Genomic DNA, 16,639 nt, shown 5'->3' on the forward strand with positions numbered 1-16,639 from the left:
TTCAATCGCTGAGGGTACGAGGCTTTTGGAACATAAGGCTTCAGCACTTCTCCTTCTTGATGTGAGTTGGGAGTGGAAGCCTGAACTTCCTCTTGTCCTTTTCCACCTCTATCCATGTTCTTCTCTTGTGGTTCTTTGGAGGTCTCCTTCAATTCTTTTCCACTTCTGAGGGTGATAGCCTGACACTCCTCCCTTGGGTTTGCATTAGTGTTGTTACAAATGATGTGGTCAGGAACTTGCTTGAATAGGTAGTCGATCTGTGTTTCCAGTTTCTTAATGGCAGCATCTTGATTTTGCATATTGGATCATACTTCTTCCTGGAACGCTTTACTGTCTTGAACTTCCTTGCATATGCCTTCAAGCAAGGTCTCAATTCTGGAGAGTCTATCTTCGGATGGTGATGGTGGGTTGAGGTTAGAGGGTTGAGACTGACCATTTTGGGTTTGATATGGCTGCTGAGAAGTGTTGTTGGGTAGGTGTTGATATGATCTATGTGTGGAATGTTGGTATGCTGCATTATTGCTGGGGTTGTGACGTCTCTGATCTTGGCTTTGGTCTTGTTGATTTCCCTACCCAAAGTTTGGATGGTTCTTCTAATCGAAATTGTAGGTCTTGGAGTATGGATCATGTGATTGCCTGGGTGAGTTCCTAACATAGTTGGCTTGTTCCTAGTCACCTCCTTCCTCTGTATTCACTCCTTCTTAAGCTGGTGGTAGGGTGGTGACTGCTGCAACTTGGTTACTCTCCATCTGCTTGGTAAGGTCAGCCAACTACTTGGTGATCATCTTATTTTGAGCTAGCAGTGCATCCATATGGTTCAACTCTATTACTCCTCGAGTGTTGCTCCTCTCAGAAGCATAAAAGTAGTCATTCTCAGCTACAGTCTCAATGACATCTATGGCTTCTTCAATGGTCTTCTTCTTGTTTAGAGATCCCTTGGAAGAGTGGTCTACTGCCTTCTTTGATTCGTAAGACAAGCCTTCATAGAAAATGTATAGTTGCACCCATTCATTGAACATGTCTGGCGGGCACCTTCTTGGTAAGTCCTTAAACCTCTCCCATGCCTCAAAGAGAGTTTCACCATCTTGTGCCTGAAGGTTTGTACCTCATCTCTCAACCTGTTAATCCTTTGAGGAGGATAGAATCTCGCCATGAACTTATTCACCACATCTTCCCAGGTTGTTAAACACTCCTTCGGGAAGGATTCCAGCCATTTAGATGCTTTGTCCCTGAGTGAAAATGGGAACAAAAGCAATCTATAGGTGGCAGGATGAACACCATTAGACTTCACAGTATCACATATTCTTAGGAAGGTGGTTAAATGTTGATTGGGGTCTTCTTGGGCGCTTCCTCCAAATGAACAGTTGTTACAAGGGTGATGAGATGGGGCTTCAGTTCAAATTATTGGCATGTATGGTTGGTTTTTGGATGCTACTTCCACAGATTTGGATTAATATAAGAGCCTAGAACTTTTCTCTCCTGCCCAGCATGATCTGCTGGACCTCCTCTGGCATGGTTGTGTGTCTCCTCCTTATGGTGGTTTTCCATGTTCTCCTGCATGTCTGTCTCAAAATCCTCCTCTTCTTCCTCAGTACCAACGACCCTCTTCCCTCTTGCTTCCCTCCTTAATCTAAGGAAGATCTTCTCAGGTTCAAATTCAAAGGAGGTTGAAGCTCCTTCTACCTGTCATACAATCAGTAGATTACACAAGTAAAAGAAAAGTGAAGAAATCACTCTTGTTAAGGTTACTATTAGTATGAGTGAAGCAATTTATCAAACAGTTAGTGGATTAGTTGATAGAGTTGTAAATTAACTGAGAAAATAAAACAAAAGGAAATAATAAATGAAAATGGATGAGACTGAAAGTAAATGACAGAAATAAAATAAATGAAACAAAAGAAAATTGCTCAATCTAGTTATCCTCTAATTTAATCATTGTCGATACAAAATCAATCCCCGGCAACGACGCTATAAACTTGATACATGAAAACTTGTCTCTCAACAAATTTCCCTCAGTAAGTATACCAAATTATCGTCAAGTAAAAACTCACAATAGAGTTAGGTCGAATCCCACAGGGATTGATTGGTCGAGCAATTTTAATTAGAGGAGTGTTGTAGTCAAACTAAGTCAAATTGTAGAATCTTAAATGGGGAGTTGGGGAGTTGAGCATGAAAGTAAATAATAGAAAGTAAAGAGAATGGGTAAGATCAGATATGGAAAATTCATTGGGCTTAGGAGATGTTACATTCTCTGGATCAAGTTAATCTTCATCTCTTCCTCAATCAATGCATTCATTGATCTCCTTGGCAATATTAGGTGATTGGATCCCAATTCCTTGGCAACCCAATCTCTCTAAGCTTGAACAATTGCCCATATCCTTGATTTAATTGCTCGTGGGAAGAGATTAAGTATGGTCACTAATTATACCACATGTATTTCCAAATCAAAGTGTTGGTAGGATTATATGTCACTATATCCATCCAAACCCCAATTCGGTCCAACATGAGAAAGCATTTCTAGCATGATCTCCTCATTCCTCTTCCATGGATCAAAGGAGATCCAATTATGGAGAGTCTATTTTCCAAGATAACTAACCAATTAGTTGAAGACCGAAAGCTTTCTAGTAAAATTAAGAAAAAAGAAAGAGGAAGAAGAATGAAAACTATAATTGATCCATCAAATTACAACAGAGCTCCCTAACCCAATGAAAAGGGGTTTAGTTGTTCATAGCTCTGGGAATGGAAAACAAGAAAGAAAAGTGCATTCTAAAAATAAACTAGAAATTGCAGGCAAAGTAAAATATACAGAGTGTAGCTTCCAATAATGCCAATCTCCTTTCTAGTTCAAAACTACCCCTATATATACTACCCTTCTGATCTTCTAGTTAACTCTTCAAGTCTTGGATATGGGCTTTTGATCTTTAGTTGAAGTAGTTACAGTCTTCAGTGGGCTCAACTTTGTTTGCAGAAAAAGAGTGAGTCAGGCATGGTATGCAGTTAGTCAGGACGTTAGTGCATTAACGTTAAGTGTAAATTCTGGTTCAAAGACGTTAGTGACATTAACTTTGTCACTAACATCCCAACCCAATTGAGCCACGTTAACCCCAACGTTAGTGGCACTAACGTGACCACTAACATAGCCTTTCCTTCGCTAGCGTTATTGGCACTAACTTTGTCACTAACGCTACAAAATTCCTTCTCTTCCACGTTAGTGCTTACGTTAATAGCGTTAACGTGGCTACTAACGTGGGTGTATTTTTGCCATCTCCAACGTTAGTGACAAAGTTAGTGTCACTAACGTTGGCATCTCATTCCTTGCTCCACGTTATCCTTCACCTTAGTGGCATTAACGTGGCCTCTAACGCAGGTAATCTTGGCCTGGTCCAACGTTTGTGACAAAGTTAGTGTCACTAATGTTGGCGATTTCTTCTTTGCTCCACGTTAGAGTTCACGTTAGTAGCACTAACGTGGCTCTTAACGCGGTTATGTGTGACCTTTGCAACGTTAGTGGTGTTAACTTTACCACTAACGTTGGAGCTTCCTCTTCCTTCCACGTTAGTTCCTACATTGGTGTAGCTAACGTGGCAACCAACGTGGGTTGTGATGGCTTTCGAAGGCGTTAGTGGTGATAACTTCACCACTAATGTTGCAAGCTTGCTCCCTTTCCACGTTCGTGGTCACGTTAGTGATACTAACATGGCTACTAACGTAGTTCTTCTATGCTTCTTTTGTCCCGAAATCAAACAAACATGGTGCATCAAAGCTTTGTTTCAGGTCATGAGATCTTGCATTATATAAATTGGCATTCAAATCATGCATTATTCTCATCAAATCATGTAAAATTCACAATGTTTGCTTCAATCAAGGTGTAAGTGTACATTCACCCAAAACCTACTTATTTCCTAAGAAAATGCATGAAACTACCCAAAAACAGTAAAGAAAAGGCTAGTGAAACTGGCCAAGATGCCCTGGCATAAAAGATTTTGCCAATTTACATTCCTTGCTCTTTACGTTTTTTGTCATTTACTTTCTGCAATTTAAATTTCCTGTAATTTGCATTCTGTTGGTCACTTTTCACCCAATTCACAAATGTTAGCTTGACTAAACTAATCACCCACTAAAGTTGCTTGATCCATCAATCCCTGTAGGATCGACCTCACTCTTGTGAGTTATTACTACTTGATGCGACCCGGTACACTTGCCGGTGAGTTTGTGTGGAAATCTAATTTCCAACCATCAAGTTTTTGGCACCGTTGCCGGGGATTGATTTAGATCGACAATGATTAAGTGGGTGAGAAGTCTAGATCAAGCTATTTCTTTGTTCTTGTTCTCTGTTTTAAACTGACACCAAGGTGTTTGAGTTATTGCCTCACTAAGAAATTCTTCTCTGAGATATGAATTTCAATTTTCATTGGTGTTGTGTTTTACAACATTCAAATGGAGTTCAACTCATCTTATGATCAAACAAATTTTATGGGATATTATCCACCATCACCAATTCCTAATGATGGCTGGGAATATCACCAATAAATTATAGATCCTAGGCACTCCAATCCATGGAAATATGTCTCAGAACCACAAGATGAGCAAGATAATCATATGGGATACCTCCCACCACCACAAAATGATTCAAGTCATTATTCTAATGGTGGCTGGGAGTATCACCAAGAAAGTGCAAATTCTGAACACTCCAACCCATGGAGATTTGCTCCAGAGCCACAAATCAATCAAACAAAGCACATAAGATACTGTCCAGAACCACAAAATGACTTATATCATTATCCTCATGGTAACTGGACATGTCAACAAGAGTGTGAACAATCAGTTGAAATGGGACACTTCCCAGAGACACAATATGATCCAGGTTTTGATGAGTCTAACAACTACTCATATTGTGGCTGGGAGGGTCAAAATCAAAGAGATCTTAGTGATTCATACTCCATTAATCAAGAGCCATCATCACTTGAGAAAACCTTCAATTCATTCATGCAAAATTATCCAACCTCACCTCCCAATTTCTCATATAATAATCCTCCATCACTTGATTTTGCCTCAACACAAAGTTTCCTCCAAGAACCATACAACTCATGCCACGATCCATACCAACCACAAAATACATTCCATAATTCACAAAATTCATTCCATGCCCCTCAAAACATCACCACAACACATCCATGCCCACAAAATTTCTCTCAACCATCATCCCTTGAGCTAGAATTTGAACAATACCTACAAACATCCATAGACTCTTAGAAAGAACAAGAAACCATCTGCAGTAAGAGGGATGGATATTTGGAGCAAATAAGGAGAAACAAAGAATTGATAAGCAATGAAGATGAGGACCACTAGGTGGATGTGAAGGAGGAAGTAGAAGAGCAAGAGGAAGAGGCTACTGTGTCAAGTGAATTTTCATTAAAGAAGGAAGAGGTGGTAGAAATATTTGAACCTAAACCCGCATACATACAGAAGCCACTTGAGATGACAAAGGAACATGAAAACTCACAACCACCACAAACTCCCCTGAACCAAAAACTCTCAACATTTGAATCTGTGATTGAAAGATACGAAGAGGAGATGAAGAAATCTTGGGAAGAACAATAAACCTCCTCTATGAAAGTGCTATTAAGTCAAATGTTGGGTGCAAAAGAGGAAGTGGAAGAACAAGAAAGTGTGGAAGTCAATCAAGGAAGCTCATACTCAAGTGAAGCAGAGAATTGCGTAGAAGAAGGGCTCACTGAACCACCAATTCAAAAGGCTTTTGATGAAGAAATCACTCCAACAATCACACAACCACCAAGTCTAGATATCCAAGAAGTGAAGGCAACCAACAAGAGCACCAATCCTACCCCTGATCCAGTAAGCAAGCTCAATCAAGCCATTACCAAAAGGAACCTTACTGAGGAGAGACCAAGAAAGGGGACATTAGTTGGTTCATCTCTCCCCATGAGGTCATTCCTCTTAACAAATTGGAAGAAGAGGAAGAAAGTGAAGAACAACATGTCATGCTAATGACACTAAAAGAGCGCTTGTTGAGAGGCAACCCAACCTTAGGTAACATTTCATTTCTCTGCTTGGTTTATTTTCTTTCTTTGCTTTGTTTAAATTTCAATAAATTGGCATATGATTACATTCTAAGTTTAGTGTTGCCCTGCAACAATCTGTTCTCAATCTCTGTGGATGATTGCATCAAATCTGAATTGAAAGTGTCACACTAAAATTCTAAGTTTGGTGTGCCACTTATTTTCTATGCAATTTATTCAGCAACATCACTTGTCTGCATAATCATAATGCCTCTGCAGCTTTGATTTTCTTTTGGTTTGATTTTGTTCCACTTTACTTTAGTTAGTTCTTTGTTTTTTTTATGCTTTATGTTAGTTTGCTCCCTAACTGTTTTTGTTAAATATCTCACCAAGAAATCCTTATTCATGATAGATTCTTTGCTTGGTGATTGTATTTAACATATAACAGTTTTGTTTGTTTAGTTTTAGTTCAAATAAATTTACATAGGATTGCATTCTAAGTTTGGTGTTGCTATGCAACAAAATTTGCTTCCAATCTTTACTGGATACTTGCATCAATTTCATGTATAAGTGTCACACTAAGTTTGGTATGCCATTTACTTTCTTTACGCAATGTATCATGCACACCCTCTATGTTTGCAATCACAATGTCTCTGTCTCTTGTGACTTGATTGTTATCCTCAATTTTGCTTGCTTAAAACACATGTGTTACTAACATTTCATTGTGTAAGACATTCATGATCCATCTTAGTCCCATAGCCATTGTTCTAATTTTTGCTTGAGGGTGATCAAGCATTCTGAGTTTGGTATGGGAAGAAGGAAGAATGGGAGCAAAATGACAACAATAGAGAAGATGAATTACAAGGTCGTAAAGTTTCTATTCCTCTCATTTGTTTTTAGCACTTTAAATTGCATGATTATCTTTATTTTCTCTGTATGCATGTGTGGTATGAATAAGCATAGCCTAAACTTTGATTTGCAACATGTTGCTGTGACATTATGACTACCAACTTGAGTTTTGTGAATTCAAAAGCAATAAAGCATCATGATCATAAACAAACAAGGAATTAAAGAAGAACATAGCATGTGCATACAAGTATTGGAACGCTAGTATGATTAATTGTTGCTCAATTGCATTAGATTTTATTTAATTGAAGTTTTCATCTAGGACATTTTGTGAAATCTTTTGAAATCATGAAAACCTTGAAGAAGCAATTACAAATTAAAGAAAGAAAAGAAAAAGGGAAAAAATGAGAAAGCTGAAGGCTCTGAGTACCAATGACAATTCAATTGTTAAGTACTTGTGGTGTTAATGTATCAAGCAAAAAGCTTGAAAACAAAACACTTAGAGTCAAGATTAGGCTCAAGTGCAAATGCACCCCTCAAAGCTCAAGGCTCTGAGCATCAATGATTAGAGAGTAAAGAAAAGAAACAAATGAGCTTAAAGAAGTCCTCTAATTAAATGCTTGTGGTGCTTGTGTATCAAGTGGTAATACTTGAAAATAAAGCATTTAGAGTCGTAGCTTTGTTATCAACTCGTGGGGCAAAGCACCCAAAAGGAGAAACTAATAAGAAAATCAAAAGCTTGTTTCAAGGAAGAAATATAAGGAAAAGGTTTCATAAATTGAGCTAGATAGAAGCATCAATCATTTGCATTTCCTTTGTGATTGTAGCATGCATAAAAAAGTAGCTAACCATGAACATTGAGTTGCTATTCTTCTTACCTAGGATTGTCAATCTTTATTGCATGATTCTTTTTTTGCTTGGGGACAAGCAAGGTTTAAGTTTGGCGTTGTGATGACATGTCATCATGTCATGTTTTTCTATGCTTTTTCATACAAGAAATTGATGATTAGTGCTTAAATATTACATTCTTTTGTGCTTAAATGGTATATTTTCTTGATCTTTTGATTTTATAAATTTTGCAAGAAATAAGTGGAAAAAGAAACAAAATAGCATAAAATAAGCTAAAAAGAAAAAAAGAGGAATTTTGGGGCACACTTTGAAGTTTGAGTATGTTTTGGAATTATAGGCCACGCTTTTAAAAGCGTGGCCCATGACCATGAAGCCTTGGCCTTATTATCATGCATTAATTCCTTATGCATGCATGAAGTAACTAAGTAAAATAATGGAAGCATGCATGCATGAATCATTTGATTTTTAATGCCAATAAATGAACCAGGACGTTAGATGAGTTAATTGGCATTACTAATTAATTAAACCAATTAAAGCATGCATTTCATTAATGCCACTAATGCCAATGGATTATCAAAGCATGCATTTCATCAAGCTTAAACGTTACTGCATTTGAATAAAATAAATGAAAGCATGCATGCATAGAATACAAGCACCCAATTGGCCTAGCGTTCATTAAGAAGCTTGGCATTAATAAGCAAATGAAATGAAAGCATGCGTTCAAAATTGTAACGCTAGCGTTCACAAGGTTAACGCTTTCGGGCAGCCCATCCAAAGGAAAACAAGGCGCGCTACGTTGCAAGCAATTCACTGATCGCTACAAGGCTTGGCATGGAAATTGGCCAAGATGGCTTCACCAAGATTCGAAGAGGGAAACCAAGACACCAAGGAAGCGCTGCGTTGAAGCTCTAAACTGAGCGCTACTACAAAGGAATTGGCACAAATGAAGCTAGTGAGGCTCGAAGATGGAGACCACACAAGGAACAATGTAGCGCTACGTTAGATTTCCTAACTGAGCGCTATGTCAAGAGGCTTGGTTCGAAGGAGCACACAAGGCAAGGGAGTGCTATGTTTTCTTTCTTAACTGAGCGCTTCACTCGGAGCTGCCCCATGCTTCCAACTAACTTGAACCAAAGTCAACTGGACCATCTTTCTTCAAAATCATTTTTTTATTCAAGGCCAAATAAAAATTAACCCCTTTCATTGAAATCCAAAGCAAGCAAAGTCCAATTAACATCACTCAAAAACACAAGGATCAATTAGATTAGGAATTTCATTTGTAATTTGTTTTCAATTTCAATTTCATTTTAATTTTGTAATGTCTATATAAAGGCATCAATTTTATTTCATTAGGAGGTTGGCTCTGCTAGAGAGCGATAGGAGTAGGAGTAAAATTATAATAGAATTCTCTCTCTTTAATACACTTTTAGAGCTCAATTTAGCTTTATGCAATTTCCATTTGTCTACTACAATTTCCTCTTCTGCTAAAATTTCCTTTATGCAATTATACACTTTAGTTTACATTGCGCTTGAATTTAAATCTTCTGTTCCATTTGCTTTCAATTTACTTTCATGCAATTTACTTCTTCTGTAATTGTTCTGAATTTTACAATTCTTGCTGTGATATGAAGTTACTCTTGTTTGATTTACTGCTCTCTTTCAATTCCTCGCACCCAGCCCCCTTTACATTTGGCTGCAATTTACCTTTCGTGTCATTTAAGATTTTACCAATTTACATTTCTTGCTCTTTATGTTTCTTGTCATTTACTTTCTGTAATTTAAATTTCCTGCAATTTGCATTCTGTTGGTCACTTTTCACCCAATTCACCAATGTTAGCTTGACTAAACTAATCACCCACTAAAGTTGCTTGATCCATCAATCTCTGTGGGATCGACCTCACTCTTGTGAGTTATTACTACTTGATGCGACCCGGTACACTTGCCGGTGAGTTTGTGTGGAAATCTAATTTCCAACCATCACCCAAGCTCTTGAAAAACTCTGTTTAAAGCCTGATAGGTGGTTATTGGGTAGTGGAGTGTGGATAGAATTTTGGAAAGAAGTGTCTTGTTGATGAAGGAAGTGGTAAAGTGAATGATGATAATGGCAGAAGTGCTGTATATGTGATAGAAGGTTATCGTCGGTTAGGAATTTTCACAAAATAATTCCGTTGCAAGTATAGTCCAAACCAACAAACAACCTTCAATAAAAGTTTAATTTGTTTGTCACAACTACAAATCCCAATAAAAATAAACCGAAGTATTTAAACCTTGGGTCGTCTTTCAAGGAATTGCAATGAAGTACTCAATTATTGGCTATGAAGAACCAAGGGGAGTTTTGATGGCAATTAACAAGAAAGTTAATGAAAGGAATTAAATGAAAGGTAATTAAAGTAACAAAAATAGAAATTAAATGGCAAAAAGAACACTTGGCTAAGGCATAGAATTTGAGATCAACATCCTTGTATAACAACCCTATATTAACAATTATGAGGGACCAACCTATCAAGTTTTCTTCTATGCTTGAAGTATGTCAAATAGGCTTGATCAACATCAACAATAAGTCCCAACCTAACCATTAAATAGCTTAATAGTAGGTTAGTGTCAGTGGACATCAAATTGATCAACAAAGGACCCAAATCACCAATCCAATTAGACCCAATGACTCAAGGTCATTCAATTTCCTTAGTCTAGGCCAATAGTGTAGAAAACTACTCCAATACTAGTGAAAACATTTTATCAAATACTTAGAATGCAATCAAAGTAAATATAATAAAATGCAAGAATTAATAAAATTTATAAATAACATAAGCAAGAAATCAATAATAGTAATTAAGATACACATAAAAAGACATGGAAACATAAAATTGCATTAAAGGAAATAAAAATCTAAGAAGGGTTCAGGAAAGTAAAAATGGCAACATAAAGCAATTAACAAGAGAAACTAAGAAGATTAAGATAATAGAACAATAAAATATAAAGAGAGTTAAACTACAAACAAGAATTAAAACTTGGATCTAAGAAAATTTGACCTAAACTACCCTAAATTCTAGGGAGAAGAGTGAGCTTCTCTCTCTAGAGTTCTAACCTAAAACATGATGAAAACTAAACTATGACTACTTGGTTCATTTTCCCCCAATCCTTGGGTTCAAAAGCATCAGAAATGAGTTGGATTTGGGCCTCCTTGAGCTAAGAAATCGCCCCCAGCGTGTTCCTTTAATGAGGTCACGTGACCAGTGTCATGCGTACGCGTGGTTGACGCGTGCGCATCACTTGGCAAAATTTCCTCTCATGCGTATGCGTGGGTGACACATGCGCGTGGCCTTGAATCCATCAAATCCTCATTTCTTCATGAATCCTCCACTATGCATGATTTTCTTTCCACTTCTTCCACTCAATCCTTGCCTTTATGATCCTGAAGCCACTCAACAAACATATCAAGAGATCGAATGGAATTAAAGTGAATTAAAATTAGCAATTTAAAAGCCTAAAAAGCATATTTTCACTCTTAATCACAAATTAGGAAAAATTTACAAACTATGCTATTTCATTGAATAAATGTGAGATAAGTTGATAAAATCTCCTGAATTTAACACAAGATAAACCACAAAATTGGGGTTTATCAAACCTCCCCACACTTAAACTAAGCATGTCATCATGCTAAGCCAAGAAAGACAAGAAAATGGGGGTATGAACATTTATTTAATGCAATCTATCTACATGAATGAAACTAAAAGCAAAATGCTTCTTCCTACTTGGTTAAAAGTAAATCAATCTCCAAGAACTCATATGAACATGTAGGGCTATGATAGTATGATTCTTCATGAACTCCACCAATTCAAATATCGAAATGAAGTATAAACAAACTTGCAAGAAGAAAGCTCGTGAAAACAGGGAACAAGGACTTTGTTTTTCAAGTGTATAGGGTTGATTCACTCAATTCTCCTCTAATCATGCTTTCCAAGATTTGTTTTTCATCTACCAATCAATAATTATTTAATGCATGCATACATTTATCATGAGGACTTTCCACAAGGTTGTAATGGAGTTAGGATAAAGGTACGGATGCATATGGTTAAGTGAGCTTGAAATTTGAATCTTTGATTAACTTAAGCTTCCCACCTAACCTACAACCTATGAAATTCAAATGCTAACCTAACTTCCCATTCTTCACTTTTTCACATACCCATGCATTCTATTTCTTATCATAACACATATGCATTGTTATTATTATTTTACTTTGGGGCATTTTGTCCCCTTTTTATTATTTTTTTTCTTTTCTTTTCTTCTTTTTTTTCTATATATATTTTTTCTTTTTCTTATTTTTACTTTTTCTCATTTTCATTTCATTTTTTTATATATACACGAGTGTCAATGCATATGGTTTAAACATTTAATGCATAAGTATGTACCCAATTCTCCCTAATTCAATGAAAACTTAAAGTACCCTTTTACCTCAACCAATGTTCCCAACTTCCTCCCGCTTAAATGATACACACTCACTAGCCTAAGCTAATCAAAGTTCCAAATAAGGACATTTATTATTTTCTGCTTTTAAAGCTAGTAATGTACTAAATTAAAGAACAAAAGGGTATTATCATAGGCTCAAAGTTGGCTAACAATGGTAGATAAAAGGTAGGCTATTTGAGTAAGTGAGCTAAGTGAAATGATGGCCTCAATCATATAAATGCATTCATACACCAAATAATGGACATAAAGAAACAAGAAAATTAAAGATTACAATCGTAGAAAGAGAATAATACACACACGAAGGAAAATAATGATTATATGATGTAACCACACAATTAGGCTCAAAACTCACATGCTTATGTGTTCTTAGCTCAGAAACATATTCCAACATTAATTCCCTCAATCATGTTCAACACAAAAAAAAAAATTTAATTCAAATTGGTAGGGTGCCCTAAAATAATTTCTTGGAAAAGAAATCATCAATCTAATCAAGTAGTCCTAACATAAAAATGGGTAGAATATGTACAAACTCTAACTATCATGCAATCTATCATGCAATAAAACAACTAGCTAACAAAGAAGATTAAGAATTGATGTTAGAAAAGGAAGTAGTTACCCATGAAAATTGGTCTTCGACCTCCCGACACTTAAAGATTGCACTGTCTTCGGTGCATTCAAAGATGAGCAAGGGGTGGGTACGAAAAGTCGGACTCCTCCAAGGTGGGTTCTCACAACTGATGAGCTTCTACAAAGGATTGTGTGGAGGGACTTGTTTAGAAACATTTTTCTTTCCATTCTAGGTGGCCGGCTTGAAAGGAGAGAAAAAGAAAGAAGATTAAGCCTATAAACAAAGATATCAAAACAAATAGAACACGGGCGGGAGCTAATGCCAAATAAGAGCATGGTTCTAAACTACATGGTAGCTACAACTAACACTATAAGCGAGAAAACATTATAAGCGAAGGGTATGTCAACTAACACTGGGTCATAAAAGATAATATGAGCTCATATCAATGCACAAAGAATGCAAGTATCACAAAAGATTGAGCATTGACCTAAAAATTTCATCACCCAACAATACAAAACAAGTCATGAAGCACCAAAACTATCCAAGAAATTCTCAACAATTGAGAAGGAGAATCCAAAACCAATGGTATAATAACAAACTTAGAAAAGAAAATAAGAACAAGCTACAAAGTTAAAACGAAATGGATAAAAGTATGCAAATACAACAGGCAAAAGAAAATGAAAGAGGAAACAGAAAGGGAAGAAAAGAAATTGGGGAAAGGAAGAAATGAAAAAGAATAAATGAAGGAAGAAAATGGGAGAAATAAGAAAGAAAGAAAGAAGAGAGGGGAAAGGATGAAAAGCATGGCACGAACATGACGCGCGTGCATGAGTCACACGTGCGGGTGACCAAGAGGGACAGATGGGTGATGCGCACATGTCCATCACACTTATGCGTGAGTTGAGGAAAAAGCTATTGACGCGTACGCGTCGAGCACGCGTACGTGTGAGGTATTTTCATGCCCAGCGCACAATCGCCGGATGGTTCCAGCACAAGTCTCTGGTTTTTGTACCATGCAGGCAGCATTAGAATATGACGCGTGCGTGTAGGGCATGCGCACGCATGAAATGCACTTTTTTTTAATACACATTGAATAAAAACAGGGCACTTCCACCTACTATCTATGACTCTAAACGAACCAAAATGCAAAAATAACAAAATCTTTAATCTTTTGAAAAGTTCTCAAATACTACAATATGCAATTAAAACAACTAACCTACAACTTAAAGCATAAATTTAATCAAACAAACTAACAACCAGAACACTAAAATAGGAATGTGCAAAGAAGAAAACTACCTAACAATGGCAACTCAATTCATTAATTGATTATATATACAAGAGAATGGAAAGAGTTTACCATGGTGGAGTGTCTCCTACCTAACACTTTTATTTATTGTCCTTAAGTTGGATAATTGGGAAGCTCCTTGCAATGGTGGCTTATACTTGAATTCACAATAGCCAATAATTTAACACCATTGTGATTCCCCGGCAACGTCACCAAATACTTGATAGAAGGTTATCGTCGTTTAGGAATTTTCAAAAAATAATTCCATTGCAAGTATAGTTGTAACACCCTAATTACCCTAAGCTTTATCTCTAGTCATAAAGCAAAGGCTAATTAGAGGTTACGACAGTCCTAAGGCTGATACATATTTATATATAGAAGGGAATAATATATTCTAGAAGCCTGATGGATGATTAAGATCAAAGACAGAATTACAGAAGTGTGAAACGTTCACACGAAGCTAACGCATAAGATACAAGGTATATGTATAAGAGAATAAAACATATATAAATATAAGAATATAATAATCATAGAGAACTAGCCGAAGCTCGTGGAGTTTAAGCGGACTAGTTACAAATAGAAAGATACAGTGTTTTAGAATTAAAACAGCTTATACAACCTATCTCTCAAATAAGCCTCTAAGGCCATAAAGATAACTATACAAAAGGTGAGAGAATACTATGACGAAAGTAAAATAGAAATAAACAAGAAACGAACCATACTACGCTCTGTCACCATATCCGCAATCTCACCGAAGTAGATTACGACCTACATCTGAAAAATAAAAACAGAGTATGGAATTAGAACCAGAGGTTTTCAGTATGGTAACAGTGCCCAATGATGTAAGATGTAAGGCTCTGGGATGCCAAAAGCAATCCTAGAACTTCACATCACATACGGATATTCAAGCTTAGAACAAAATAAAAAAATAAATCAGGAACTTAAACTATAAATTGGGTTATCTAAACTTAGGGGAAATTCTAACTAATACTAATCACACCGCTGTATCCTACAACCTTCGCCACCCTAACCTCCATGTGATCCCATCGCCACCACCTACCTAACCTCCTCAGCACCTGACAATCACAATTAATGCAAACAAGTAAAACATAGATAATATTCATATATAACAATTAGTTCAAGAAGCAAATAGGCATGTTATAGAATTAGGCAAAATCAAGTAATCAAAGAAATCAAGCACATAAGAGATGCATATAATGAATGTCTATCCTATTGGCCATGATATCACTTGTCGGTCTATAAATGCCAACCCGACACATCTTTTCGGATGTCGCTTTTCTGCCATGGCCGAGGATATAGCGTCTGGCACACTTTTGTTCCTAGGATATAGTGCCTGGCACACTATCGTTCTGAGGATATAGTGCCTCGCACACTCTTGCGGTAGAGAAAGAAAACAACAACAACATCTATCTCATCATAAATCACTTCAAGGATATAGTGCCTGGCATTCTATCATTCCAAGGATATAGTGTATGGCACACTTTTCACATCCAACAAGTCCATCCATCTCAAATCATTACCAGTCATCACTATTCTCATCTCAAATCACTTTCAATCATAAATTCTCAACATTCCAATGATATAGTGCCTGGCACACTCCCTTTCAAACACTATCATTCCAAGGATATAATGCCTGACACACTCTCAACATTCATCAAGATCATCATTCTTTCCGAGTCCTCAACTCATCATAACCATCATCAATTCATAACTTCCATTCCGAACTCATTAGTTCATCAGTTTCTCGATTCATTGTCAACAATCACCAAGTTCACTACTCCTCTTTCTCTCTCAACCAAACTCATCCTTAATACACCAGAAACCTAAACCTTTGTTTGCTAACTTTTCAAAGAAAAACCCAGATTAAACATCCTAGGACCTTTCCCATATTCTGATACCCGAAAATAAGCCCAAGAGTCTTAAAATGGTGTCACAGAAGCTAACAAGCTTGTTAGGAGGGTGAAATAGTTGAAAACAAAGTTTGAGTTTAAAAAATAGGGCATGTGCATTGATGCGCGAAATTGTGAACAATACTTTTTCACAACTCTCATAATCCCCGGACATGAACCCCAAAAACTTTGGTGTTCAATACCATGGCATTACACAACTTCGCACAACTAACCAGCAAGTGCACTGGGTCGTCCAAGTAATAAACCTTACGCGAGTAAGGGTCGATCCCACGGAGATTGTTAGTATTGAAGCAAGCTATGGTCATCTTGTAAATCTTAGTCAGGCAAACTCAAATGGTAATGGTGATGAACGAAAATAACAAAAAGGTAAAGATAGAGATACTTATGTAATTCATTGGTAGGAACTTCAGATAAGCGCATGAAGATGCCTTCCCTTCCGTCTCTCTGCTTTCCTACTGTCTTCATCCAATCCTTCTTATTCCTTTCCATGGCAAGCTTGTGTAGGGTTTCACCGTTGTCAATGGCTACCTCCCATCCTCTCAGTGAAAACGATTGCATATGCTCTGTCACAGCACGCGGAATTCAGCTGTCGGTTCTCGGTCAGGCCAGAATAGAATCCATCGATTCTTTTGCGTCTGTCACTAACGCCCCGCCTGCTAGGAGTTTGAAGCAC

The 16,639-nt window shown here is 37.0% G+C and overlaps 1 non-coding gene across 1 annotated transcript; it reads left to right on the forward strand.

Moving 5' to 3' along the window:
- Positions 1-1,017: 1,017 nt before the first annotated feature.
- On the forward strand, positions 1,018-1,120 carry LOC127746847 (small nucleolar RNA R71). Its single transcript, XR_008008659.1, has one exon. It is a non-coding gene; the product is annotated as a small nucleolar RNA R71 (small nucleolar RNA).
- The last annotated feature ends 15,519 nt before the right edge of the window (positions 1,121-16,639 follow it).

Source organism: Arachis duranensis, chromosome 4, assembly GCF_000817695.3.
Source record: "Arachis duranensis cultivar V14167 chromosome 4, aradu.V14167.gnm2.J7QH, whole genome shotgun sequence".
NCBI classification, from domain to species: domain Eukaryota; kingdom Viridiplantae; phylum Streptophyta; class Magnoliopsida; order Fabales; family Fabaceae; genus Arachis; species Arachis duranensis.